The 27,913-nt window shown below is 48.4% G+C and overlaps 1 protein-coding gene across 1 annotated transcript in view; it reads right to left on the minus strand.

The window, feature by feature from the left end:
- LOC119449386 (uncharacterized) overlaps window positions 1–26,802 on the minus strand; it is a 104,808-nt gene extending 78,006 nt beyond the window's left edge. The window contains exon 1 of the mRNA XM_037712556.2: window positions 26,469–26,802. The gene's annotated coding sequence lies outside the window, so the exon portion shown is untranslated. The remainder of the gene's footprint in view (window positions 1–26,468) is intronic.
- Window positions 26,803–27,913: the final 1,111 nt, after the last annotated feature.

Below are 27,913 nucleotides of genomic sequence, written 5' to 3' on the forward strand. Positions count from 1 at the left end.
ACATTGCGATTTGCCATGCAAGTATGTAATGTCCCTCTTCACGTAAGCTACCAGAATCGGGAAAACTGCGCGAAAGGCACCGTGCGACTTCTGAAAAAAAAAAATATATATATATATATATATATTAAAACTCAAAAAAAGAAAAGAAAAAGAAACAGCATTGACAAAACTTATTAGGAGCTTGATACTGCTGTTCGCAACAATTCAGCGAAGAGAATCAGCAGCACTAAAATTCTTTTTTGGTTACGGCGCGGCTTATATACGAATGTGAAGCACACGATGTGCTGTACAGCGCGGTCATCCTTGCAGTTGTAGCCCCAGCAGCGAGGAGGTTCCGACAGGCCCCGGTTTGGCGTCTTGCACAAATGCGCTTCGTTAGTCTGCGCTCCCGCGCAGGTGGTTCCAAGCCGGGGGTTACGTCATGGAAGTAACCGCCCACCCCACCGGGCGGGTGATGATGCGCGCACAGAAGGAGCCAAAAGAGAAACGCGAGGCGAACTCCTTGAAGAAGGAAAGAGCAGAGCGAGATGCGCGCACAATGAGAGCACGCCGAGGAGTTGAGCACCACAATGGGTGAGACCGGTTCCTGCTTTTCCTCTTGCGTCGAGCGGGGGCCATGTGTGTGTGTGTCGGGGGGGCCAGGAATGCGCGTGCCGCCACACTTTTGTTGTGTGTCCCGCGCACGGAAGGTCAACGCACCGCTCTCAAAGGCCCCCTTCCCCCTTCGTCATCAGCCGGCGGAGATGCCGACAGCCGGCCAGGTCGCTGGGTTGCGGCGGGCGGGTCCGAAACGTCCAGCCGAGAGGCGAGCATCACGGAGACGAGCACCGAGAGAGAGCGTCGCGCGTGGACCGCACTCCACTGCTGCTCTTCTGGGCGGCGGAGATGATGCTCCTCTGTTCTGGCGCGAGCACTGACATCGGGCGGCAGGACTACGAGGATTCTCATTTGAAGAGGAGAAGCTCCAATTGAAAGGAAAACTAGAATAGTGTGCGAGTGACAAGTCATACTAACTTAAGGAAAATTAAGAAAGAATCGAGGATACAACAACGACAGCGTTACTGAAGGATTTGGTGAAACATCTTCAGTGAAAAGAATAGTGATCCGATAAGCAGAATAAAGGTACAACATACAAACAATAAAGGTACAAACAGGGTAAACTTTTTTTTAACTAATAAATCGAATACTGAGGCATGGCATGGCATGGCAAGAACTTTATTTAGGTCCAGAGAAACTAGGGCCCGAGGGCAAAAGCCCCCAGGCTAAGTCGGTGGCTCCGCCCACGTAGGCACCGGTAGGCCAAAGGCTTTCCCGGTGTCGTGAGCTCTCCGGACGGCCAGGAGTTGATCTTGGAGGACTTCGCTGGATATGCGTCGACTCCAGTCCTCCTCACTGTTGAAGTCCGAAGCCCTTTGGTTGGGGTACAGCCAGAACATATGATCAAATAGACACGGAGTGTGTCCACAACTTTTACATTCCTTGGGAAACTCCTGGTCAATTTTGTTAAGCACAAAAGGTGTAGGATAAGATTTAGTTTGAAGCATTCTTAATGTGACCGCCTGAGCTCTGAGGAACAAACATTCTTGTGACTATTGTTGTAGTTGTCCCTCTGCACAAGTGGCCCATACCCACCGTGGGCGATCGGCCAAAATGAGTGAAAGAAGTTTAGAAAAAACAATTTTATGGAAACACGTATTTTGCTCGGTGTTCACTGTGAGCAGACACCGTGTTAAAGTGAATTTAAAAAAAGATAAATAGCCATAATAAATTGGCTGTTTTGGGAAATCAGCCGATAGGTGTCAAGAATAAAATATTTCGTCGCTGTACAAACGTTCTGGTGGCTGTACCCCAACGTGGAAGGCTGAGGCCAAGGCGCGGAATACTGAGGCCAAGGTTGGTTATAGCGACATCGAGCAACCTTCTTCTTCAAAAATGGTCGACACGCAGGGAGAAAGTGGTCAATGGTTTTCGCCCCCCCCCCCCCCCTATATACACAAAGAAGATGCCTCCAAACCAGCCCTGTGTAAACAGAAATTTAATAGTGTCGGGATGCGGCAGCGTTGCCTCGTGAGTGTGACCCCTAATTTGCGTGTTGGGCAGAATTTTCGGCTCCAGGGGAATAGTTGGTGGTGGTAGTCGGAATGCGAGGCCAGGCTAGATTTATACAACTCAATCATCGCTGTTCATCTCCGAAACCTAGCGGCAGTGATACAAGCGGTCGGATGAACGGCAGAAACTGAAGGGCCACCCAGAGAAGCCTTTGGCACTGAGTGGGCCCACTCAGTTCAAAGGCAAACCTTCGTGCCCAGGCACCCAGTCAAATCAAACGAAGGAAACGCAAATGATACGGAGCCAATAGATATAGTGCTTGCAAAGTTTTTGAGTCACTACATGTTGTAAGCGATGAACATAGAGAGAGTGAGTCGGTGATAATAACTACTGATGAATGAGAGGAGTTCAATCTGCGCAGTGCTAAAACTACAGCTAATAATTCTGCTCGATAGACAGGAGTAAAATCAGGAAGTCTAATTGAATAGGGTCAGTCTAGCAAATGAGAAAAAAATTCGTACGCCTGCCTTTTCATTGCTCTCTGAGGCATATGTCGCTATTATAACGTTGGTCTGAATATGCCTCGAGTGATCATCCAGCAAGTCATTGACAATTCGTGAAGATAAACATTTTTGCATTATTTGCAAATTTTGCTATGTTACCGATTTTTTTTCTAGGAGACGGTAGTAGAATTTGCTGGAGTTATTTCATAAAGTTTAACATTCAAGGGCCCGAATAGTGCCTGCGCAATAACCACCTGTGGCGTATGAAAACGGGGCCAATAGACAGTAAAAATGAAGTGGGCTGACTAATAACCACTGTTTGGCGCCTTCTAAAATGAGATTCATGCCGTCGCAGAAATGTTTGGACTGTTAGTAGTAGAAACCTAGCCATTAACGAAGGCACTCGCGCTTTCAGGTACAGCACAGCGTTCGCTATACCAATAGGTGACCCGCAAAACGAGCAATCGCAGGGAATTGTGGGGCGCGTCGTCTGCTAGCAGCTTCCGGTTCGACGGACGCCGCGGCGGCATCGGCGGCATCCCGGCGCACGTGTTTTTCTACGCGGTTTCAACTGTCAGTCGTGCGAAGCTTTCCGTCCGCTTTGTCGACCAGCAATGTCGCACCATTCATGCAGCTGATTTCTAGCTTTCAGTTCACTCTGGGCGCGACAATGACGAGCCAAGAAAGGCAAGGATGCGCTTTTATTCATAAACGAACTCTGGTTTTCGTTACGGCGGCCTTTTCTGTTTCTTCTAGGTTTAGCTCTACGATATTTGCCGTTGCTTGGACGCACCGTCACTGACTGCTCTGCCTGCGGGTCAGTCAGACAGGTGAAAAAGTTATCGCTATCCGATAATTTATCAAGCGTATAGAAGCATTACTTAGAAAATCGGGTGCTGAGGCGATGGCTACAGCGGTGCATGCTGTTCTGTGATCGTAGCTAGTAACCGAGATCGTCGGTATAACGGCGCAGCTCGCGCTGAAAATAACTTTGCGCGCTGTCAACGGCATTTCTCGGTTGAAACTCTAGGTTCATTTGAAGTGGTACGTAATTAGACGCTCTCGCTTTTTTTTTTTTGGCAACAATGGCCGTATCGCCGTCATATTACGGCTGCGCATTATCTCTATCTGTGATGAAAGAGCTAAGGAAGGCTAGTTGATTACGAGCATTATATATGTATCTCGCTGTTTCCCGCTTAAATTCGTGCCGTAAAACCTCGTTTCATAATACCTCTATATGGGCATGCGAGTACTGACATAGTTCTGGTTGCCTGAGTCAATGTTAGAGAAAAAATATCTTGGGGAATCATTCCCTGTCGGCCCTTACAGAGCTAATCGTCGTCTGATAAGTGGCACTGTACGTTCATTTTCTTTTTGTTCACGGATGGTCTCTGCCTTGTTACAGTTTTGGAAGTGGCAGCCATTCCTCTGATGCCTGTCCACAGCTGACTCAGCAAGGGTTGCTGCAAGGCAGTAGTTACATGCGTTCACCTTTAACGCTTGAATTTGAGCAGCCAACGGCTGAACAGACGACGATGGTTTTGCTAGGCACCTGCAACCGGGTAATCTTCGAGTGGGACAAAGCGGGACTGCAGGTGCAAGTGGCTCAGTCAGCTAAGGCGTTGCGCTGCTGAGCACGAACTCGCGGGATCGAATCCCGGCCGCGGGGGCCGCATTTCGATTGAGGCGAAATGCGAAAACGCCCGTGTGCTTGCGTTGTTGTGCATGTTAAAGAACCCCAGGTGTTCAAAATTAATCCGGAGCCCTCCACTACGGCGTGCCTCATAATCATAACTAGTTTTGGCACGTAAAACCCCAGAAAGAAGAACGGACTGCAAGCGCATCAATGGAATTCAACGGCGAAGCGGTGGCGGCGGCTGCACTGACTCGAACCGGAAGCAGCTAGCAGACGGCGCATCCCACAATCCCTCGCTATTTTACGGTGAGCGGAGACTCTGCCCCCGCCGCAGATGGCTTTCAAGATACAGCTATATACAGCCGAGCGGGCGGGCGCTCGCGGCGCAGAACGCCCCCACCCTATACCCTCGTAGCCTTCCGGCCCGGCGGGACCACGCGGCCGCATTAATGCGCCCCCCCCCCCCCCCCCCCGCACCTCGCTACCCTCCCTGCGGTGCACTGTGCGCGATTGGAAGACTGCGCGCTTCCTTCTCGCTTAGTACACGAGGCACCACAGATCCTCTCGTTTCCACGTGACGCTACAATGCATCAGCTCGGTCCCCTGTGGCCACCCACTCCGAGGATCGCGTTTTGTACGTGCATTACTTTTATCATGTGTATTCCTCATCTGTTCACCTGGTCATCGTTGACTGCACCGCGGCCTCGTGTGTATGTGTGTTTGTGACTCTGTTTACGATCTCAGTGTGGTGCGACTTGCCTTCGCCTTTTGTATCAATGGGTTCGTGTGCGTATATATGACTGTGTTCTCTGTAATTTTGGCCCTAGGACGTTTTATTGCGATAGCAATTATATGGACACTTCAACCGGATTTCTGCCGTCGGCATCGCCGTCGTCGTCGCCGTGAGGTTCCGTATAGATAAAATCTTCGCCGCGCGCCGTATGCCCCAGCGGAAGCGTGCGGGGACGCGCGCTATCACGGAGAGCGAACGCACTCAATCTCCCACGCGCAAGCAAGGAAGCGGAAAGCCAGCGCCGGAGGGAGCGGGGGGGGGGGGGGGGGCACTTCTACGCTGCCAACAACCGCGCTCGTCGTTCGTTCGACCGCACCGTCTCTTCTCTCCACACGGCTCTGACCTTTATGCGCCGTGCATTCGCCGCTCAGTTTCCGTTGAAGCGATAGACCACACGTACCTTCGCCCGCTGCCAGCGTTTTGACAGTCGTTGGCTGCAGTCATTCAGTGTGATATATTCATGTTTGTTTGTGCGCGCTCACACCACGCTTAGTTAGTAATAGTCGGGCCACATTTTCCAACGCACGCTACACATGCAATGCTGCCCAGATCGGCAGTGCAGCACTACAGGTGTGTCCCTTCGCACGCGCTGCCCACGGTAAGCGCTTCTCATCAACACCACCGTTTCACACGCGCCTTCTCGTGGTCATCGAGTCTCTCTTCATGTCGGTCTACTTACGCCGCAGCACACCTGCTTACTTAATCAGCTCATGTTTACTACAATTCATATTGCTACCAAGGCCGCTCACCTTACTTCGTATGACATTGCTGTGTTGCTATCGCATTCATTGCTTCGCCCTTAGGGCGAAACTGTGACATTTTTTTTCTTACCACATACATACACACACACACACACACACACACACACACACACATATATATATATATATATATATATATATATATATATATATTGTTTCTACTATGCGAAACGGAGTAGCCGTCACCGTTATAGGGTGCCTACATCTGTTATCTTCATTTGAATAAAAATATAAGAGTATCGCATTCCAATCACTGAGCACCGTACATCAAAGAAGCGACGGCAATGTCTAGAAACGAGTGTTCCCCTTTTTCACTTCTTTTATTGCTATAGCAATTATATGGACACTTCAACCGGATTTCTGCCGTCGCCGTCACCGTGAGGTTCCGTATAGATAAAATCTTCACCGCGCGCCGTATGCCCGAGCGGAAGCGTGCGGGGATGCACGCTATCACGGAGAGCGAACGCACGCAATCTCCCACGCGCAAGCAACGAAGCGGGAAGCCAGCGCCGGAGGGAGCGGGGGGGGGGGGGGGGGGCACTTCTACTCTGCCAACAACCGCGCTCGTCGCTCGACCGCACCGTCTCTTATCTCTCCCACGCGCAAGCAAGGAAGCGGAAAGCCAGCGCCGGAGGGAGCGGGGGGGGGGCGCACTTCTACTCTGCCAACAACCGCGCTCGTCGCTCGCCGCACCGTCTCTTATCTCCACACGGCTCTGACCTTTATGCACTGTGCATTCGCCGCTCAGTTTCTGTTGAAGCGATAGACCGCACGTACCTTCGCCCGCTGCAGCGTATGGGCTTGCTGCCAGCGTTTTGACAGTCGTTGTCTGCAGTCATTCAGCGTGATCTATTCATGTTTGTTTGTGCGCGCTCACACCACGCTTGTTCATTCAGTTAGTAATGGTCGGGCCACATTTTCCAACGCACGCTACACATGTAATGCTGCCCGGATCGGCAGTGCAGCGCTACAGGTGTGTCCCTTCGCACGCGCGCTGCCCACGGGAAGCGCTTCTCATCAACACCACCGTTTCACACGCGCCTTCTCGTGGTCATCGAGTCTCTCTTCATGTCGATCTACTTACGCCGCAGCACACCTGTTTACTTAATCAGCTCATGTTTACTACAATTCATATTGCTACCAAAGCCGCTCACCTTACTTCGTATGACATTGCTGTGTTGCTATCGCATTCATTGCTTCGCCCTTAGGGCGAAACTGTGACATTTTTTTATCCTTCCTGTTTTTGTTTCTTCGCATTCCAATCACTGAGCATCGTACATCGAAGAGCGACGGCAATGTCTAGAACCGAGTGTCCCCCCCCCCTTTTTTTTTCATCTTTTTTTTTCCTTTCTGTTTTTGTTTCTTCGATTGAGATTAAACGATTCCATTCCCCTTGAACTCCAGAGCGAAAAAATAAAGGTTCAAACCATTCGAACCAATGTTTGTTATTTTCTATTTATTTACACAAATTACTACAGCGCCCTCATCGACATTATTGTAGGGAGAAACCCAGCAAGAAGTGCATAAAATAATTCGCGTAATGCGAAGGTTGTGGGTCCGGCTGCCATGGCCGGCAAGTTGTTTTCTCGTTCGCTTTCATTTCCCTTTAATTTATCCCTTCTACACTTCAATTAAAACTGCAAACAACTTCTCCTATGCATTTCTTGGCTTCATATGGTTGTGCTTATAAAATACATAGGTAATACAAAATACCTTGCAGTCGCTTTGCCTATAATACAACAGTAAAACAATAGCCAATTCAATAATTATTATCGGAGCTGCAAATATGGGGCGCTATAACATAACACTATGGCGATATAAGGTAAAGCTAAGCTATTCCAAACTGTTGCAATCAGCCATCCACGACTGATCAAAATCTTCACGACGTCAGAAAGACCGCGAAAACTCCCCATCTGATATGACGTGTACACACTGATTATGCGTGATTAGACCGAACAAAAAATTTTTCTTTCCGATTCTACGTCTTTCTCACCATTAGCCTTCTGCGATTGGTTAAAATGTTTACGGGCTGCACCCACTTCGCCTATCTGTCATGCGACGTCACAAAACCGCGAAAACTCAACGTCAAAGTGACGTGTACGCATTAAAGATGCATTATTATGCCGAACAAAACCGTTTTTTTTTTTTTCGGGATAGCCGGAGAGTGCCCCGTTCCGAAAGGAACAGAGAATGTCTACCCACCGATCGCTCTGACACTTGCTACTCAGAGCTGCCGGGAGAATAGATTTATCTTCATATAATAACAATAAAAAACTATGAGTGGCATTATAACGTTGTCAAGCCCTTTCGGCACGTATACGACATCGCTCTTCCAACTCTTGATCACTGAGCATCCATATTAGGCGGAATTTTAACCTTCCGTTGCACACCGCCGCGATTTTCGAATAGCCACCGCAAGCTAAGTAAGGGGAAGCGGACCAATCGCGGACGCCGACACCGCCCTCCCATCCGGTTATCTATACTTTCACTGCGCAAGCTCGGACCCACCAAATCCCTTTCCACTTCGTCGCACTCCTCGCCTGTTGTCCGCCAAATAGATAAGAAAACCTGTCAAGGTAGGTATTTGCTTTCAAAGCAAGTAGCATTGTCGCAGAATGATGACCGATCTGCTAGCATTGCAGGTGCCTGCGTGCCTGTCTCCCGAACGTGCGTGCACTTGTACGAGCAGCCCAACAGCTCACCACGTGTGCATACCCTCGCCGACCGGACCTCCGACCGCCCCTCCGAGAACCCCCTACAATCCGTCCCCAGTGTATCTCGGTCAATTCACCTGGAGACCTTGGACAACACCACGGTACCGGATCGCGCGCTATTTAAATCAGCCGAACATCACCGAACGCCTGGGGCACGACACCGCCAGTCACAGTATGCTGGCCGATCTGCTAACGCTACAGGTTTGACCATTCCAAACAGTATCGAAGCGATAACAGATTTATTACGTCGGTGTCGTGCCCCTACGACCTTTTGCCTTTGTGTTCGACATTGGTGAACTCTTAGCTTCGGCTTTTCTCTACGATGTGCTTCTGCTACTTTCAGGTGACGTCGAAATGCACCCGAGTCCATCCAATGACAGCCAATTTAAATATTTATGTGAAAATATTAAGACATTACAGGATTCCCTTACTGCCACTTGCATGGAACTTCAACACTATAAAATGTCACACGCGGCTTAAGAGAAGTTAATAACCCATTTAACAAATCACGCCTGGAATCGCCACAACTACAGCCAAGTAAGAATGACATTACCACTGAAGCGGGCGAAATCAGACGGGATATCCGCAAATGATGATGATGATGATGATGATGTACCTCTGTCATGGCTCGCACCCACTAAGGCGGATAGGCCAAGAATCGGGCGGCAGTGGGAATGCTAAAGAAAAATGTCGATGTTAGCAACCGCATGCGACGAAATTACCTTCTTTCTTTTCGGCATAAATGACTCTGAAAATGAACAATGGAAGGAACCCGAGCAAACAAATATGTTAACTGTGCGAAAAAAACCTTGGGCCAAATCTTGAAGCAGCAGAGATTGAGATATTGATATCAAAAAAAAAAAAAATCGTCGGCCTTTCCATTCCATGAAGATGGTCAACCAGCGAAGCTGAAACTTGCGGCCCCGGTGTTTATCACTGGGTTAATCCCGAGGGTTCATTAAAGTATTTCTCAATTATGAGGCTGCACACACGTTCGGCTGCGACGGAGAGAATGACGGCACTGACGGTATGCCCGCAATCCGCCGTTGTCGATTGCGTTCGATGTCTCGACCTTGCTCGGCGGCATTTAACTCGAAATTAAATTGATTCAAAATTAAATCTGTCCATTACGTAAGACGATCAATGGCTCATACCCCCTTTCGCAATGGCTCACAGCCTCGTAAACGCGGCCTCCCCATAACGACGACAGAAGAGAAGTGAAATTCTACGCTGGAATGATGAGCGGCAACGCAGCCAGCTATGGAAGAAGACGACGACGACGAATGCGGGAGCAGTGGCACGAGCGCGTGCCGAGCCCGAGCACGAACGAACGAGTCAACTGCGGAAGAAGACGACGACGCTCGAGCCAATTCTTATGATGATAGTTTTCTGTGGACAGGCGATTTCGCCTAGACATATAAAGCTTCGCTTTAATAAGGCCGATAATAGCTAATATCGCCCATTTCAAGAGAGAAGAAAGCATTCTGGCTTGTGGGCGTAAGCAAAAGGGATTTACGCTTGCCATAAGGTAAGATTTCGCCTCCGCCATACTGCCGCGCAGTTTGTTCGTCCTCAAAAGTGTGCCGTCAAGCTAAATGTAGACAAACATCACGTGGCAAATCGATGCTACTATTATGATGCCGTGTCCGATAGCATGCTTGAGTATAAAGCGCAGTTCAATAACACGTCCGCTGATACCGGGCACCTAAGTACTTCCCCTTCCGAAGAAGGATGACTACAGCGCCCCAACATGCACAGATTCTCTGCCAAAATCGGTATCGCACATTCTTTGATATTAGCATTCACCAACATACGAAGCGTCATCTCTAAACGTAGTGATCTCCACAGCTATATTAAAGACACAAACGCGGATCTTGTAATACTAACAGAAACATGGCTAAGGGATGACATTCAAGACCGCTAAGTTTTCAACTCAAACCAAAATATCATGCTATACCGCAGAGATAGGAAAGACAAGAGAGCCTTGTCGCTATGAGAAACACCCAGGCATGCTATCATCTCTCATCGGCCATGATGACAACGTTGAACTTACATGGGTATGCGTCCATGGTGCTTTTCTTAAACCATTCATGCTACCGGTAACCTGAAAACACGCCATTCTTTTGCGAATCGCTACGTCTTTCACTGACAGCAATAAAAGACAAAATTTCTGTTTCACTTACCTTTCTCTTCGGCGATTTTATGTGCCCTAACATTAGCTGGACCCTCCCTTCCATACCATCTAAGTCACCTAGCAACGAATCGAAGCACTTCCTCAATTTAGCACTGGCACTTAACTATACAACAAGCCATAACTTGCCTAAGCAGAGGTGATAACACGTTAGACCTTTTGCTTACGAGCAACCCCGACGATATCAGGAGCGTAACATTGCAGCCTGGCCTCAGTGACCATGCCTTCCCTCACATGTGCCTATCACTACCACTAATAAAAATGCCCAACCAGAAAGCTAATCACCGACTACAAAAAAAAAAGCGAGCTTTGAACGCTTTAAATTAACTTTGATCTTGCTAACTTTTATGAACAATTACCTCAAACGCACTCTGAACGCTAACTGGGAATTGTACGAAAACGTTATGACTAACCCAAAAAGGTACATTTATACTGTTCTTGTAAAATCGGACTCCCACAATCCATGGTCCTAAAATCACTCCTGAACAGAAAGAAACGACTTTACAGGAAGGCCTCAGTGGCAGACAACACTAATACACGGGAGCGATACGAAATATGTGCTATTGAAAGTATTGAGGGCTACTAGAGATAAACTCTTTAGTTGTAACTTGCTTTCAATTCTGCGTTTGAATCCCAGCCTCTACCCCAAATAACAACATTATCACCTCGAACCCGATAAAAAGTGTCCATTGCGCTACAGCCACGAATGATTATTTTGCACCAGTCTTTTCACCTACAAACCACCACGTCATTGAAAGTGCCATGCCTTCCATTGATGTCGCAATGTCAGAAATTTAGGTGAGCCCCGATGGCGTAGCTAAATTAACCAATTCCCTTAAATTCTCCTCCTCTGCCGGTTGTGATCACATCAACAGCAAGTTGTTAAAAAAAAGACGAATCCAATTTCAAGCCAAATACTGTGCCTCCTGTTTATGCAATCAGTGAACGCCGGTGACGTAGCCGGTGACGTATTGGAAAAAGGCAGAAATCATCCCAATTCACAAGTCAGGCAATCCTTCCAGTGTAACTAACTATCGTCCAATATAAGTGGCGAGCACGCCGTCGAAACTACTCGAGCACGTTATATATTCCAACCTAATAGGCCACTTAGAACCCATTAATTTCTTTTACAAGCACCAGCTCGGATTTCGGAAACGTCTGTCCTGAGTATCCCACCTCGCTAAATTTACGAACAATATCTTGAAATTCATGGATGACAATACAAATAGACGATATGTCTTTTTGGATTTTTCCAAAGCATTCGCCCGTGTATCGCATATCAATGTGCTCATTAAACTCTCGCATCTAGGCTTAACCGACAATTTAATGACTTGGCTGGAGCACTTTCTAAAAGGTGATGTTCAACTTACGTCCATCAACAACTTCAATTCTCACTGGCTAACGTTACCTCTGACGTTCCTCAAGGCAGTGGCCTATCACCAATATTGTTTCTAATTTACATAAACGACCTGCCGAACTGCATAAAAACATTATTAAGGCTGTTTGCCGACGACTTTTTTGTCTACAATGCCATAACCTGCCCTGAAGACGTAAAAAAACTACAAAACTACATTTATTCAATCGTAACATGGTCTGAAAGGCGGCACATGAGGCTAAACTTCATTAAATGTCAACCCATGACGTTTACACGCAAGCTTACGACTACTGATTCCACATATTACATTGACATAGTCCACATTAACTGCACATCATGCTATAAGTATCTGGGAGTGCATCTTACACCATCATGAGTAACCCATATTGAGACGATCTGCTGCGACGCCTTCCTTGGCTACTTGCGACGAAACCTGCGGCATGCGTCACCGGAAATAAGAAAGCTCACATATTAGAACGCCCAAAGCTTCAATATGCTGCCAGTGTCTGGAATCCCTCACAATCTTGCGTCACTAATGCAATAGAAGCTATACAAAATCGCGCCAAGCGGTTTATCGCCTCTGAATATACCCCTGGATCGAGCGTTACTGCCCTCAAACGCACTCGCGCGATTTAAAACCACTTCAGTCCTGCCGGATCATCTCAGGCCTCTGCCTCTTGCACTTCCCCCTTCCCCCCAGCATGCAGTCTCGGCACCCTTTGCTCAAACCACCGCCAAGAACGTCATCGCGTCTTAACCACAGTCAATCCATAGCGCGAATTCGTGGATGCACGTAAGCAATGAGTGACTCATTTTTCTCTAATGCTATAGCCTTGTGGAATACCTTTCCTGACAGCATCGCCTCGTGCAGCGACCGAACATCTTTCCGCCAATTACTATCCAGGCACATTTATAAAAAACACAACCCTTCTCATTACTTCCTTCTAACTTACACGAAGACCGCTACGTTGCTATAGAACAAACAACTTTTTTTTTTTTTTTCAATGAAGCCATTACGTTACGAATTCACATGAATGCCTTGGATAGTTGTTATACGCTTGAACCGTGTACTTACCAGTGTATATTTACTGTATTTCTTAGTTCTGTGCATTTTATATACGAACACAGTAATGTGTTTGAATTCCATACCTACTTACTCTTGTCTAATATGCTGTCACCTTTCCTGTATTTTTTCATTCCGTTCTTACGAACATAGTTTTACTACCCTGTATTCACCCCCGCCTTATTTAATGCCTTCGGCCCTTTAAAGCTACACAATAAATGAAATGAGATTGGGCTGTTCAAACAACGGTGCGGGCCACCAACCGATGCTTGCGTCGGCGGTTACGTAAATTTGACGTCAGGAGATCGGAATGGAATTGTTTTACGTTATACTAGGCTCGTGTTCAAAACGCATGAAATCATGACAGGACAATAGCACAACTTTATTTCGCTCGAACGAGCACCCTGAAGAGGTGTCGAGTTTCCGCGGAGGGCTCACGCGGCTTGCACTATAGAGTTAAAAGCGTACATAGGGATTCGCAAGCTTTCTCCTCGTTGTGTTTGCCGCCCGACGGAGCCTTTACGAGAGAAGAAATGGCGGTGATGGGTTGTTTATTTAATTGATAAATAAGTGAGCAAATAAATAATGAATGAAGAGGAAGGAAAGGAAATTACTGCTAACCGCACTATCTGGCGCAGCCTGACACCTGAACAGCGGTCAGCAGTTCGGGGGCAGTAAAAGGACAGAAAGAGAGGATAACAGATATAACTATTTATGTATTGACAAAGTGGACATTGCTTATCTTTTCCCGGTGACCATTTTTCGCCCGTTAACCGCTGTTATAAAATTATCGCTCGGCGCAAGACGCGCCTTCATGTATCAGAACTTTCTCGAATGTTGTCGCTGATTCTATAGTGAAAACATCTTGTCTGATCAAATTCCATGCGCGAAGCGAATAGTGGTGTACATTCTGGAACTCGCGCAACCACCAGCGATCACGCTGGAATGTATCGATTAGTCATGCATGAATGGCCAATGCATTTGACCCGTAGATCAGATTGCGACGATCGCGCTCGCCGCCATGATTGTGCTTTGAGTGTTACTTGTTTTCCTCGGCACAAGTTCGATCAACAAATCGTTAGCTTCTTAGCTCACGACGTTGGCAACGTCTTCACCGCCATGAGACAACGTGACAATATATGCAACACAGCGACTAGGCCAGAGTCATCCGCATAGTTCCATCGTGGAGAAGTTTCTTCCTCGAGATGGTTTGTCACCCGGCCGCACACCACCGGCACTGTTAGGTCACGGAGAGCATCAGGGTAGCGAGGCCTGACTGCTCGAGGAAGTCACGCGGTGTTCTGCGAGCTGCTCCCGCGGTTCCTCGAAAGCGCTGCACTGCCGGAGCGAGTGCTGCAGCCACTGCACCGCAGCGGTTGCAGTTGTCCGTGGAGGCGAGGCCTACGCGCTTGCATCCACACGCACCCGACTCGCAACCTTGCCGGTTGCTGATATTACCGCGATCAGCTTCTCCCCACGCGCGACACGTCGGTCGCGGTGCTGTCGGTGGCGTCGGATAGTGCGACACGTGTCTCCGCTACTCAGGGGGAGTGGAGGTGTGCCAGTACATCATCGCACGCCTTTAAACGACTAGACCGGCTTCGTATAGACTTCACTGGCAATTATGGGGTTTTACGCGGCATCCACGGTGAGGAATGCCGTAGTGGGGGGGGGGGGGGGGGGGGATTAATTTTGACCACCTGGGGTTCACTAGTAACGAGACAGATTCTTGAGTACGAACCAAGGGTCAGACCTGTCAGTGGAAAACTCCACCCTGGCCAAAGGCAGTCCAAGTGAAATGCTGATCACGTTTTTCGATGTGAGAGGCATAGTCCGCAATGAGTTTTTCTCGCAGGGACAGGCGAACACTGTTCAAGACCGCAAACATGTCATGCGGCGTTTGCTTTGCTCAGTGCGCAAGATGAGACGGGAGTCGCGGCAGGACCAATCTTGGCTGCTGAGTCGGGACAAGTCACAACACCCTCAGCATACGACAGGCACTGGCCCAGATGAATATCGCCGTCCTGGAACAACGTCGCTTTTAATGATGTTGCCTCCCTGTGATTTTTTCCCCAAAAGCGGTAGGGGGTTTGCTTGCCTCGTAATAAAAGCGTGCAGGCCATCAAGTGAGCCGTGACCAGTGGCATAGACATAATTTTTTTTTTCGGGGAAAGGAGGGGGGGCATGTGCTAAGAACACTATACATGTGTATAGTATAGCTCTATTAAATCAGTTCAGTCTCGCTCTTGGACGCATCGCGCTTTGAAGCAAGTGTTTGTGGCAGAGGCTCTGAGTAAGAGTTGGCAGATCGCCGGAAAAGAGACGCGTGCGCGCCGAGCCGAATATACACACACGGTTAGACAGAGCGGCGGGTATACCGAGTGTGCTGTGCGCGCATCCTCCGAGTGCATCTCTGAACATTATGCCTTCGGGACCGCACATCACGGCTCAAACGAACGGCCCTTTAAGCTCGGGGCTGAACCGCAGTTTCTTAATTATTTTTTTCCTGAACCCTTAGCTCCGTTGACTAGTACTAGGACCTAATTTTTGTCATTAGACCATTCGATGCACGGGCGACAAGATCAAGCCAGTGCCCGACATAAAAGAGAAAAGAGCACCCCGCCGTTGTTTCTTCCCTGTCGCGCCATTTATGATAAAGTCCAGTTGCACTTCGAAGCTGAACGTACCTATCGCCGCAACCATTTATGCAAACAAGCAGCAACAGGCTGCCCGTGTCTTGTACGAGTGTTGACAGTGAGCGCAGAGTGAGAGTCTCCGAACAGTGCGGCCCCCCCTGCCCGTCCGAAGGTCCCCTCCGCGACGTGACCAGAATGCCACCGACGCTCGTGAAGCCCTTCGGATAACCGAGGACCGAGCTGCGCCGACGGGAAAAGCGGAAGCCGACGCACGCTAACACGGCTTCTTCTTGCCAACCTTCTCGGTTGGGTCTTTCGCCATCGCATCGGTTGGGAGAATCCATTTCAATAAACTATTCCGCACCTTTCTTCCATAGTTGAAATGTTTAGATGACCGAACCAGTGGCCGCAAGCTTGCATCAGTCCAGCGTCTACAGGGATGTCGCTTCACGCACTTACGAGTACACGAGCGGCCCGTTTAAATTGAGCCACCCTGCGTGCGACAGGTGAAGTCTGTGTGTTCGGAGCCGCCACGTTCCCTCGCAGCCAGTGGCGTGGCCAGTTCGTGAGAACACAAAAATTGCGGAGAGGGAGGGAGAGGGGTCCAGTGTCCCTGCTGGCAGCGACGAATTGGGCCGAGCAGGTGACACGAATAAAGGAAACGCAATAGCTCAAAGCGCCCTCGGCGAACATGATCAGCTGCACTGGTTACCGCAATCACCCGTCGAGACGTGGCCAGTGGCCGAGCCAGGCCGGGAGAAGCCACGGCAGGCCACCGGAAGCAGGAAAGGGCGGCGCAATGAGGACGGGGCGATGCGAACTTCACGCGTCGCCGATCCCTTTGTCGAGAGCGGAATGGAGCCGCAAAATAGCGCAGACGTCGCAAGCGAGGCTGCTGCGAGCGAGAAACCGGAAACTACGCCGCCAAACACTGAGCGGTGACTCGCGACGTGTAAACCAAGTTCATACAAAGGGCGCATACGAAAGACCGTCTGCCGGACTCTGTGGTAGATCTGCCGTTAAAAGAAGGCACTGCAGGATAAAAGCGGGCTAGCAGCTAGCGCAGTCAACGGGGCTACACAGAGACCATCTTCGGTGGCCCCTTGTTATCTTTAAATGTGAGACCAGTATCAAAAACCCAGCGATACGAGCCGAGAGGATGCGGATATGCAAGAAAATTCGCGGCGGACTTGAATCATTTCTTCCCTAGTCACCGAAAATTGCTTCGCCTTAATTCCTTAATTTTCGAGAAAGGCAACAGGCATTCGAGAAAGCAACACCTCCAATGTCCTGATCGTGTGAAGTAAACATTTAGCAAATTAGAATTGTTGTGAGTCGTTCGAATTATTGGACGTCCTTATTTGAGACGTATTTAATAATTACGCACTTGAGCTGAGGATCCCGAGGAGATACTTTCTGTGGGCCCCACACGTGTCTAAGGAATATTGCCCCGCGATGCTATAGTGTGTTTACGGACGGTTGCGTGTCCTCCTCAACTGCGGCTTCCGTTACGCAGGCACATCTCTTCCAGACCACGAAACACAAAACACAAGTTCGCGTACAGTGTTCATTGGCGCAAAATTTAATGTAATTGCCATATTTCAATGGATCTCTGGATATTGTGCTCTACTTGGCGGTGCGCTTGCCGACGATCCGGAACAAATGCTCCCGATTTCCTTTTTAAGGCCCCACGCCAATTGCCAATCCCCTCCAGCGTTATGCACGAAAAGCGACAGGAGCATACCGGTGCCACCCCGAAAATTGGCACAGGTGAACCCAGAGATTGGGTCTTAATGTGTGTTACACAGATTGTACCACTCAAATTTCCCTCTTTTGCACAAACCTATGAATGCTTAAAAGGGCGTTGTGCATGCGTACAGTAATGTGCATGCCATATACAGAGTGTTTCAGCGAACACTTTCAAAATTTTTTAAAGGTTGCCTGTGGCAGATAGCACAATTCTGGTTCGTGAGCAACAGAAATTCACTAATTACGTTTTTAACTAATTACCTTATGGCCCATACTACCATTTACAAATTCTAGCCGTGGAGTTCGCAAGGCGGATCTCCTTGGAACGAATTCTCAGGATGACACCAGTTTCGAGACATTAATTACCGATCTTTGCGGAGAAATGCATTGGCGTTCCAGTTACGTTCGTGCTTCAATGCATAGAACGACGTTTTGAGTGAGTATGTGTGCCACTACTCAAAGTGCATTCATGGCGCAGCTTCACTCAAAGCGTTGGCGTGAAAGGCGTTCTTTGAAAAGCGGCCCATACCTTTGCTGATACGTCGGGTTGATGTGATGTGGGTCCGATTGCGCTCAGCATCGGAGAAATCTAAGGTATCTTTTTCGTCATTCTAGACCAGTGGCACATACTTAGTTGCCCAATAAGTTGGCATCAAAAACGTTCATTGAAGAACGGCACACACCCATCAGTGGCCCAAGTTGGCATCAAAGAGGTTCACTGAAGAGCAGCACGGACCGAGTGGCACACAGCAGTGACCCATGGCGGCGTAAAAGAGGTTCGTTCAAGTGCGGTGCGTATGTACACATTGGCACACACTCAGTGGTTGTTCCGATGGATGGTTTTGAACCCTGTTATACCTCAGCACAGCCGCCCGATGCGCTAACATATGAGCATAGGTCGGCAGTATGGGAGAATGCTCACGCACCTCCCCTCGCATCCACGCCTTTGAAATGAGTGCCGACCTATGGGTATGAGCCACTGCTTTCGTCTGACGTGACGGACAAGATTCTCGTCGGGTAGGCGTAACATTTAACAAGTGCAGGCCTGTCAGCTACAACGGCCTTTACTTTCTTGCGATAGGTTGTGCATGCAAGTTTACAAAACGCTAGTGCACTTGAAATATATCCCCCGTGTATATATATATATCGATTTACTGAAGAATAACGATGGTAGACCACAGCCCCTTGTATGCTCACTGTAACCGTCCTTTTCTGAAACGTGCAGACCATGCGAATTCGTTATCATTCACTTCATACAGAGGCTAACTTCTCTTCATAACGATGCCTTACTGCGCACAGCTATATGTCATTCGAGCTCTAGTATAAGCAAGATTGCTTGTGTGCCCTCACACACATGTGTCAGGGAAACACAAACACATTTTACCGTTTATACTAAACCACTGCGAAATTGATATTGCGCCATTGACAGCAGACCAGAATCTCGCCTTGGTCCACAGCGCGCGAAAAGGTAAGGAAGAAAGAAAGAAAAATAACCTAAGAAAGGACTGCGGAAGGCAAACAACGCTGCTTTGACCGCGTAAGCACGTGTTCCCTGTTTGGGAGTTCAACAGCCGACGCGACTCTGCTGCCAACTGGAAGCTATAATTGGGATGATCGATTTGAGAGTTTTCCTCACCCAACTCTTATTGCAATGGGAGGGTGCGTGCTCTTCGAGTTTTCCTCTCACGAGCAGCTGCTGGTTCACGTAGTCCTCGGGAAACACGCCGTTTTCAAATAAATGAAATTAATGCATGCTCTGCACCGCGTACTTAAAGCATGCAGACGTCAAATGAAACGAAAACGAAAAAAAAAAATATAGATGTTGACGGAAGTGAAAAGCAAGGCGGAAAGGGAGCTCCCTTTCTGAACCTTTCCCGTGGCTGCAAATACACCTAACTCATGCATAACAGAGCTGATCGAGAGACGGATAGGCTCGTAATGCTGAGCGCTTAGAAAAATGCCGCGAGACAGGAAGCACACGAACACGAGTGGTTTTCTCGTCATAAGCTCTCAATCGCCACTATACAGTATAGTCACCGCGATGTATAATATCCATCCGCGTGTGGACAAAAAAGAATAAATAAAGATGAAAATACTGATCGCAAGACGCGAACGGTGCTTTGACATGTTCTGGCCCTGTTGGGTTCTTACGAAACATCTTGGTGACGACGTTTGGCGTGGATTTCTGCTGTTTCGAAACGTTCCTTTCTTTAAAATGTTTTCCGGAAGGCATATTGAAATTGCTAAACAGGTGCGTCCATGGCCTGCTTCAGGCTGCAGCAAGGCTAAGTAGTGCTGGCCAAGTTGGTACGTGCATAGTTAACTATAAGATGAAAACCAGCGAAAGAAACACATACACCAAGACGATTGTTGAACTAAATACTAAACTTTATTGTTGACATAAATCCTTCAAAATTGTCTACTTTGTGTTAGCGCATCTGGTCAGATTGCGAGAGCAGCTACGGGTGCTCTATTAATCATAATAACAAAAGCGGTTAACTGTGCCTCACAAGTCATGGACAATCTACCTGTGGCTTCCGGAAAGGTCTACAGTGGTCAAACCTGGTAGTGTATAAACCATTCATAGATAACACAAAGGTAGCCTCAGGAAAGGATGTTCATTTAGCCCACAATTGCAGTAGACGCGGTTGTGTGGTACCATTCATATCTGTAACAATTCTTGGCCGGTGGTTAACGCGAATTCCAGATAAATTTTTGAAGCCTTCCAGATTAAGAAGCCCAACGACATGTGCACTATAGTGTGCCGTCACTCGCCTTAAGTGAAAGTGAGTGTTCGTATTTAGAACCTTGAATGCGTTCGAGTGACATTGTGTGTAACTCATGGCGGATATAGTCTTGCTTTGTGCTGGCGCATGCGCTACTTGCGGGTTTATATCAACAATAAAGTTGAGTTGTTGGTCCAGCATCGTTCTGTGAGCACCTTGTGTGTACGCGCTTGTTTCGCTGGCTTTGGTCTTGGTTCGCAATGCTTCAGGCCGAGTGGAGCACACCCGCTGAGCACACCCACAAGTGATGTCGAGCACCCGCTGCAAGCACACAACGCTTTTCGAATAGCATTCTCTCAGGTGACGGTGTATGCCTCAGACCGGGCTATCCGGATAGGGATTTCTTGCAGTCCGAGTGGAGACTACGGTGGGACGGATTGCAGAGATTGTAGAAGAGGGTGTCCCGTCAGAATACATAAATAGGAGTCAACGGGAATGGGGTGATGTGGCAAGGGCTACGGCGAGTCACACGGTCGCGGCTAGTGGCCTTGAACATGTCCGTGCATTTAACGTACTTGATCCAGTGGATGAATTGGGAACACCTGTGTACAATTGGCAGTATATAACGTGGGTAGGTTGGAACAGTTTAGTCAAAATGGCGCACTACGCGTTTCCTTATGTCCCTGGTTCGCAAGCTCGATAGATGTGGCAAGTTGGCGCCACATGTAATGTCAGACACAGTAATACCGTGACGCGCTGGGAAATACGTCGGATTCATGAAAACACGACTAATGCATACCTTGCGTAGAAACGGCGCAACATAACAGGACACGAGAAAGGGGGGGGGGGGGGGGGGGCACAACGTCACTCTTGTCTGATCCTTACTCACGCCCTGTTATTTTGCGCTGTTTATATACGCAAAACCAACCACCCTACATGCGAACGCTTCTGCAGTTCATTTCTATAAGGTATGTACCTCTTCACAAATACACACTGTTATGGTGCAGCTTTTCTCAGCTGCTCCCGCGCTGATCAAACCCGTGAAGATGCGAGTGGCTTGCATTCCCGCGTGTGCCGGGCTGATGAAGGTGACTTGCACTCCGCCTGTGTGGAGCACATGCACGGTGACACCGAGGGACACTGGTGCTGAACCTGACATGCGTCGACGAAAGTTTCCAGCGCCGGTAATTGCCGACCTGCTGATTAACGCGGTGGAAATGGCGGCATCTGCAAAGCGCGCCTGCATCCTTGCAGGTATATACACTCGTTCGTCTGCCGGAACTTTATAAGACTGCTCTTCTCGTCGGTACACTTTCAGTGAACTGCGGAAGCGAAAGAGAGAGATAAGGGCGAAAGAAAGACCGGGAGGTGAACCAGAGGACATCTCCGGTTGGCTACCCTGTACCGGGCGATAAATGCGCATCTTGCTTGGTCCTATTCCAACTACAGCTTTCCGGGCGTAGCCACTCTCAACCCGCGCGAGCCACTGCTCAGAAATGCTGCCGAAGAGGCGAGGCAGCAGCTCCGTGCAACAGGGACCTGGATCGAGACGGGGGCCCCCAAAGAGGGCTCACTTGGTTCCCGCACGCGATCACGAACTTGAGCGGTGACAGAGCTCATTGATTCCAATGGCTTGTTTCAAGTAAAACTGCGAATATCATGACTGATTGCTACTCTCTTGATGCGAATGTTTTTCTAAGACACTGACATTCTTGCACATATATGGTATTTAACACAGTGTTGTAAAATTATTCGTTAATGCTGACAATTTAGGAGCTGCGATATTGGCATATTCGTTTTGTTTATGCTTCCACTTCCTCTAAGATATTGACTTTTCTTTTCGAACTGCCATAACCTCGCGTGCTAATTCTGGTGCTGCTCTATCCCATACTTCCTCCACTTGTCTCTATAATTAAGCCTGCTGTACGTGGTTTTCCACTCCCCTGCCTTGTATGATGTTAGCAACAAATACCTTCTCGTGGGACCAGCCGCAGTGGCATTATAAACAAAAAAGTCCCAGTTTCGCTGGCTTCCATCTTCACGGTAGTGGAAGGGTTCTGCATATTTTTCTACGTGCGCCTGCACATTTTACAATTTATTAAACACCGGATATAAAGAACTACTTCCTTCTTATCTCACGCGCTGTTGGAATCGGTTTCAGTGAAGCTATAGCACACGACCAAGTTGGACACGTTTTCACAGAGAGACGCTTCCATCAAGTGAATCTTGTGGCGCGCATTCTGGGACATTCGAATCCCGTGAATGACGTCCTCCCATTTTCCTCGTGCCGTCGTCGTTATATCATCGTCATCGTCAGTCGTCATGCCGCCTTCGGCTGCGCCAGTGTATATGCTTAGAAAGCCGGCGAGCACTCGAGCACCGGAGATGAACGTAGTAGCTTAAACGAGAACGCTATCAAACATCCTTTGCAGTGAAATGTCATCGATGAAGCAGGACCTTGGAACCCCCAAGCGATCGGGCGAGCTCGAGACCGGGAGCGAAAACGCCTAGTCAGTTTAATACGCAGTCGTAACCGTCCCACGGGTTCTTTCACTGCGCTCCATATACCCCGACCGCAAATGCGGATTCTACTATACGCTCAAGGTCTGGAAAATACTTCATGTACGGAATCACAGTGAAGTGCAGTGTAACTGTTGTAAAGCGCATAGCCACTCGAAGCATTCGCCAGATATAAAGCATTACTGTCAAAGGCAGAGGGAAAACCGACCTCGTGACCAAATTCCGGGGCCGCGAACAAACGCCCAAACGTCTATGTTCGAACTCCTAGAACAAACGTCTTAATTGCTTTTCTTTGTCTATTCGTTATGTTGTAATTAGGTAACATTTATTTCTATCTACTGAGCTTGCATTTTGTTTTTGCTAAGAGCTTCCTTAATCACTGGCTGTCAGTACTTACAAACTCCAATGACCATAAGCGGACTGTTTTCATTTCTCCGGGAGGGGGGGGTCCGCAGCGGGTTCCCAGACCCACTAAAAGTACGCCGGACGCAAATCTTATCGATTTGATAATAAAGTTTACGTTCTTCTTCTACCGGGGGGGGGGGGGGGGGGGGGGCTGGGCCCGACCCGCTTTCCGAAACCTACCCATGTTGACTGTCTCCTTTTATTTCCTATGCAGCAATTTTACTCTTTCACGGAACCACAAGGCCTGCTGGCTTCCATTGTTTTGTTTTTGTCTACTCAAGGCATAGGCGGAAAGTTTTCATTTTCCCGGGGGGGGGGGGGGGGGGGGGGGGCGACCAGCTTTCCGAAACCTACCCATATATATATACCCTCTGCTAACACTTTTCTATTTCTAGCTTTATGGCGAATGCAATTATATCGACACTTCCGGCAAATTGTCGCGGTTGTCGTCACCGAGATGTTCCGCATTAAATCCAAACGCCATATACATGAGCGACCCATACACTGTGGGTGCGGGAAAAAGCACGTAACAGTGAGCCGAAAAGGATGGCGGCTTGATGGCATTATTTCCCACGCACTCAACACTCAGGCTAGTTGTAGGTCAAGTAATCAAACGCGAATGGGAAGGAGAGCACGCGTCTTCTCCTCTAGCCCTGCCGTAGCTGTGACTGACTGTGCGTGGCTGACGATTATGAGTAGAGGCCGGACTTTTAGGCATTAAAAAAGCGCGTTTTAGGCGCCAAAAATAGGCAGGCAAAGCAACATTTTAGGCCTCCAACGTCGTAAATATAGGCACAATTAATTTTTACATAAATGCAAATAATTTCAAACCAAGACGTGCGCGACCTGTATCTACGACAGGAAAACAAGAATTGTTATTGTTTATGATGGCACAAAGGCGCCAACAGTTCAACATATCCGTGCAATTGTCCCATAAAACTGCTGGACTAATGACGATCATTTGGCGTTATTCAACAAGCACACTGCTCATATTCATGTTCAATGGCCACTGTACTCGAGCGTTGCATAAAGTGAAACAAGCATGAAAAGAATACTTGAAAGCTGGGAATACTGATGAAAAAAAGCGCTACTTTATGTCTGCTTGACGCAATAAATTAAGACACAACAAAAAAAAACAGACAAATAATAAATGCAAGAGAGACTACAATTTATTAAGAAATTAACATGTTCTTACACGAGGACTGTTACGTACAACTCTGGCAATTTTCTCATATACAATGTCATTATCGGAATTGTACAGGCAATACGTCCCAACACTGCCAAATACGCTTCCGCCCATTTGAAGTGCACATGTTTGAAGAAATCTGTTTGGAGAGCTCGCGGAACGTAGTTTAAGAATCACTGTGAAGATTGTAGAAACAATAGCTAACTACCACCATTTCCAGATTTTTGGATTCAAAATTGTTCCTCTTTACCACTGATAATGATCTTGTACGCTGAGAAGGAACACTCGACGGCAGTGAACACCTCAAAAAGTAAATTACAAACAAAACAAAAGCCACGTGCCCATCACAGTTTTCTTCCTTCTTTTGCTCTTCACTCTCCTTTCCCCTGGCGGCTCACCGCGGTTTCGCATTCGCCAACCGCTCGCGCAATGTCAGCGCGGCGGCGTATGCTGGCCGGCGCGTCTCATTTCAATGCTGCTAGCAGTTGTATTCCGGGAGTTGGTTGAACTAAAGGACTAGGTTGAACCCCATAGAGTTCCGAACAGTCAATGTTGCCCGGTAACATGAATAACGGTCTCTAACTGCACTCGAAAGCGAAACTTGAGGCTAAATAGTGTTCATATAGGCGCCAATATTGAAAATAGGCATTTATAGGCATTTAGGCACAAACGCCAAAATAGGCATTTATAGGCACTATAAAAACCCTCTAAATGCCCTTCTTAACCTCTAATTCATGCTCATATATCAAAGTGGGGCGATAGGAGCGCAAGGAACAAAAAAGGCATTTGCCTAAAATCCGGTCTCTACTTATGAGGCCCGCGTGACATATCTAATTGTTGGTAATCATTGGTGGGTGCAATGATAAAGGGCGACCAGGGATGGCTGCTAACTTCATGCGCGCTGTCTTCCTTGCCGGGCTGTCTTTCTGCACCCCTAATGTTGCAGAGTTAAGAGACAGGGGTCATCGCAGATCACTGACAGAGGCCATCAGTATAGTGGCCATCAGTATAGTTGAGCCCCCTCCGGGGAAACTCCGGAGGGGGCTCAAGCCCCGGAGCCCCCCGTAGTCGGCGCCTATATGCCAATGACCGTTGAACGTCACCGTTTGTAGATAAAAGTGCCCCCCTTATGTAACACACCCACCACAAGACTCTAATTAAGGCACGGTGGAAATGTTCTTCCACCATGCTCTAAGGCTACAATAAACAATGACGACGACGACGGTTATTAACCTCAGTTTTGGTGCGTACAAATAAAGCCTCGTAACTTTCTGCTACAGTCGGGTGGTTTCCCTTTCATGAACACTTCTTCCCTCTAGCTAGCGGGCTTCCGCAGCACTAATTTGCCAAATGCAAACACAGCACCTAAAGAAGGTTGTATCGTAGCAGGGAGGCCACATCGCCGTAATCTGAAAACGTCTACTTGACGAAGTAAACGAAACCACGCTTTCCGAAACCGCACGAAGCGTCCGACAGCGACAGCGCAGCTGGGCGTTGCCATGGCGTCCGCAACACGAGGTTTCACGTTACGCAGATGAGGGAGAACTATACTCTGCGCTACTCCACGCGTAGTTTGGGATCGCCAATGGAATGACAGCGTGGTGCGGTCTAATAAAAAGTGGTAATTATACGCAGGAGCTGAGATTCCCTATTTGTATGTGACTCGTAAAAATGGTGAACATTAGGCCCTCGGGAGATTTATACCGTGTGGAACAGACACTAACTATAGAACGAACTATACTGCGGCAGTGCGGCGGAACTGCTAAGGCACAGAAATTCACGGCGCGGTGAACGACCAAACAGAAGTTCAAGCAACGCGACCAACCATATGAAGAATGCAAGAAAAAAAAAAAAAAAAAGAGGCAGAAAGAAACACTATATATTGAACATTTGATTTGCAACGAGAACACCGTGAGCCATATAAATCATAATTTGCAAGTTTGCGCCGAGACTCCGTGCCTCGTATAGGCTCAGCGAAACGGTGACCGGCGTCTATCGCGCGTAATGTTTACTTGCTCCGACAAAGTCCCCTCACACCGCACTGAGCGAGCACCGCTGCGTTCGACGGACACCTCGTGGTACAAGCACACACACACAGGCGGCGAACGCTAGGCGCGCCTGGTGAACCGCCGAGCGTGCAGACGGGTGACCATCACGTTACCTGTTGGAGCGGCCTGTCTCCGCAGGACGACCGACGCTTGCGCGGACCACCACAACACCTGCCGCGTGTTGTTCCAAGTACTCGGCGCGGTATCCGGGTGGTGCTTCGCTAAAGTGGCGACGGTAAGACAGGCACGTGAAGCGCGGCTTCGGTCACGAATCACCAGGACACACGAAATAGTAGCCGCGCCACGGATGTCCACTTCATAGCGCCGCCGCAACCCTCACTTCGCCGAACGCGCCGGCGAATGGTAGTGGTTGCATCGTCTGCTCTCTCGCCGCGTCGCTCCGGTCGTCTGCTTTTCGAAAACGGGAGCGGACGAAAAGGTGAAGCGGCCAGAAACGGAACTGAAACTGCTGTTTTCTAACTTTTCTATTAGAAAACAGCCAGTTTCAAGAATCGAGAAGTGTGTCGAAAATGGTGAACGCGAGAGGCCTACCAGTTTCGTCGATTGCGGATGATACAAAACGCTTTCAGGGGGCAATAAAGTAACTTTTTACGGCCGAAAACCACCCACCCCACGCATAAACACCGGCGTTCGCGGCCAGCCGCCCTCCGTGACGGCTGGCGTACGAAGAAAAAAGAGAAACCGAAAGCCGCGCCGCACCTGCCCTTGTTGTGCGCTTGTTTGTTATTCCCCTGTTTTTGCATTAAACGTGACCCCACGATGGATGCGTGCGTACCAGTTCTTGCGGTGTCTGTTTCAGCGCGCCGGACACGCTACTTTGCGGACGTCAAAGAAAGAAGGAAGAAAGGAAAAGTATGTCCATGCGCAGACTCCCTTGCTGGCGCAGTGAGGGCTGCCTCGTCCTCTTCTATTATTACTTTCTTTTCTTTTTTACTCCGCTCGCAAGGCCACTTAGCATATTAAAAAGTGCTTTGGTAGGAAAAGGAAGAGGCAACGCTGCGCGTCTGCTTATCCTGGTCTGCGGCCGTGAACGTTGCTTAATAACTAACTCGAAACGAAAAGCAATAAACTGCACCGTACGGCTGAACCTCTGTTCATCATTAGAAAAATGAGAGAGAGAGAGAAACGCAACAACGCATCATCTATATCTGAGTCCTTCCTGTACCTTCGTAATTTTTCTTTATGTTGATTATTTCGCATTTCATCTAACCTGCAGCTCAGATGAATGATACGACCAGTAGTACATTTAGCTGATTATAACCCAGTAAAAAAAAAAAACAATTGACTCCAATTAGCATAGGAATCAACTGGGACCAACAGGAACCAATTGGAAAATCCTTACTTCCAACCGGTTACGATTGGGTCAGATGAGAAACCAATTGGAGTTGCCAATTGAAATGAACTGGATCCAATTGGAACCGATTGGAAAATCTCTAGTTCCAACCTGTTACGATTGAGTCAAAGTGAAACCAATTGAGTCCGATTGGAATTGCCAATTGGAATCAACTGGGTCCATTGGGAAATCCTTACCTCCAAT

This window comes from Dermacentor silvarum, chromosome 4 (assembly GCF_013339745.2).
Source record: "Dermacentor silvarum isolate Dsil-2018 chromosome 4, BIME_Dsil_1.4, whole genome shotgun sequence".
Lineage (NCBI taxonomy): Eukaryota > Metazoa > Arthropoda > Arachnida > Ixodida > Ixodidae > Dermacentor > Dermacentor silvarum.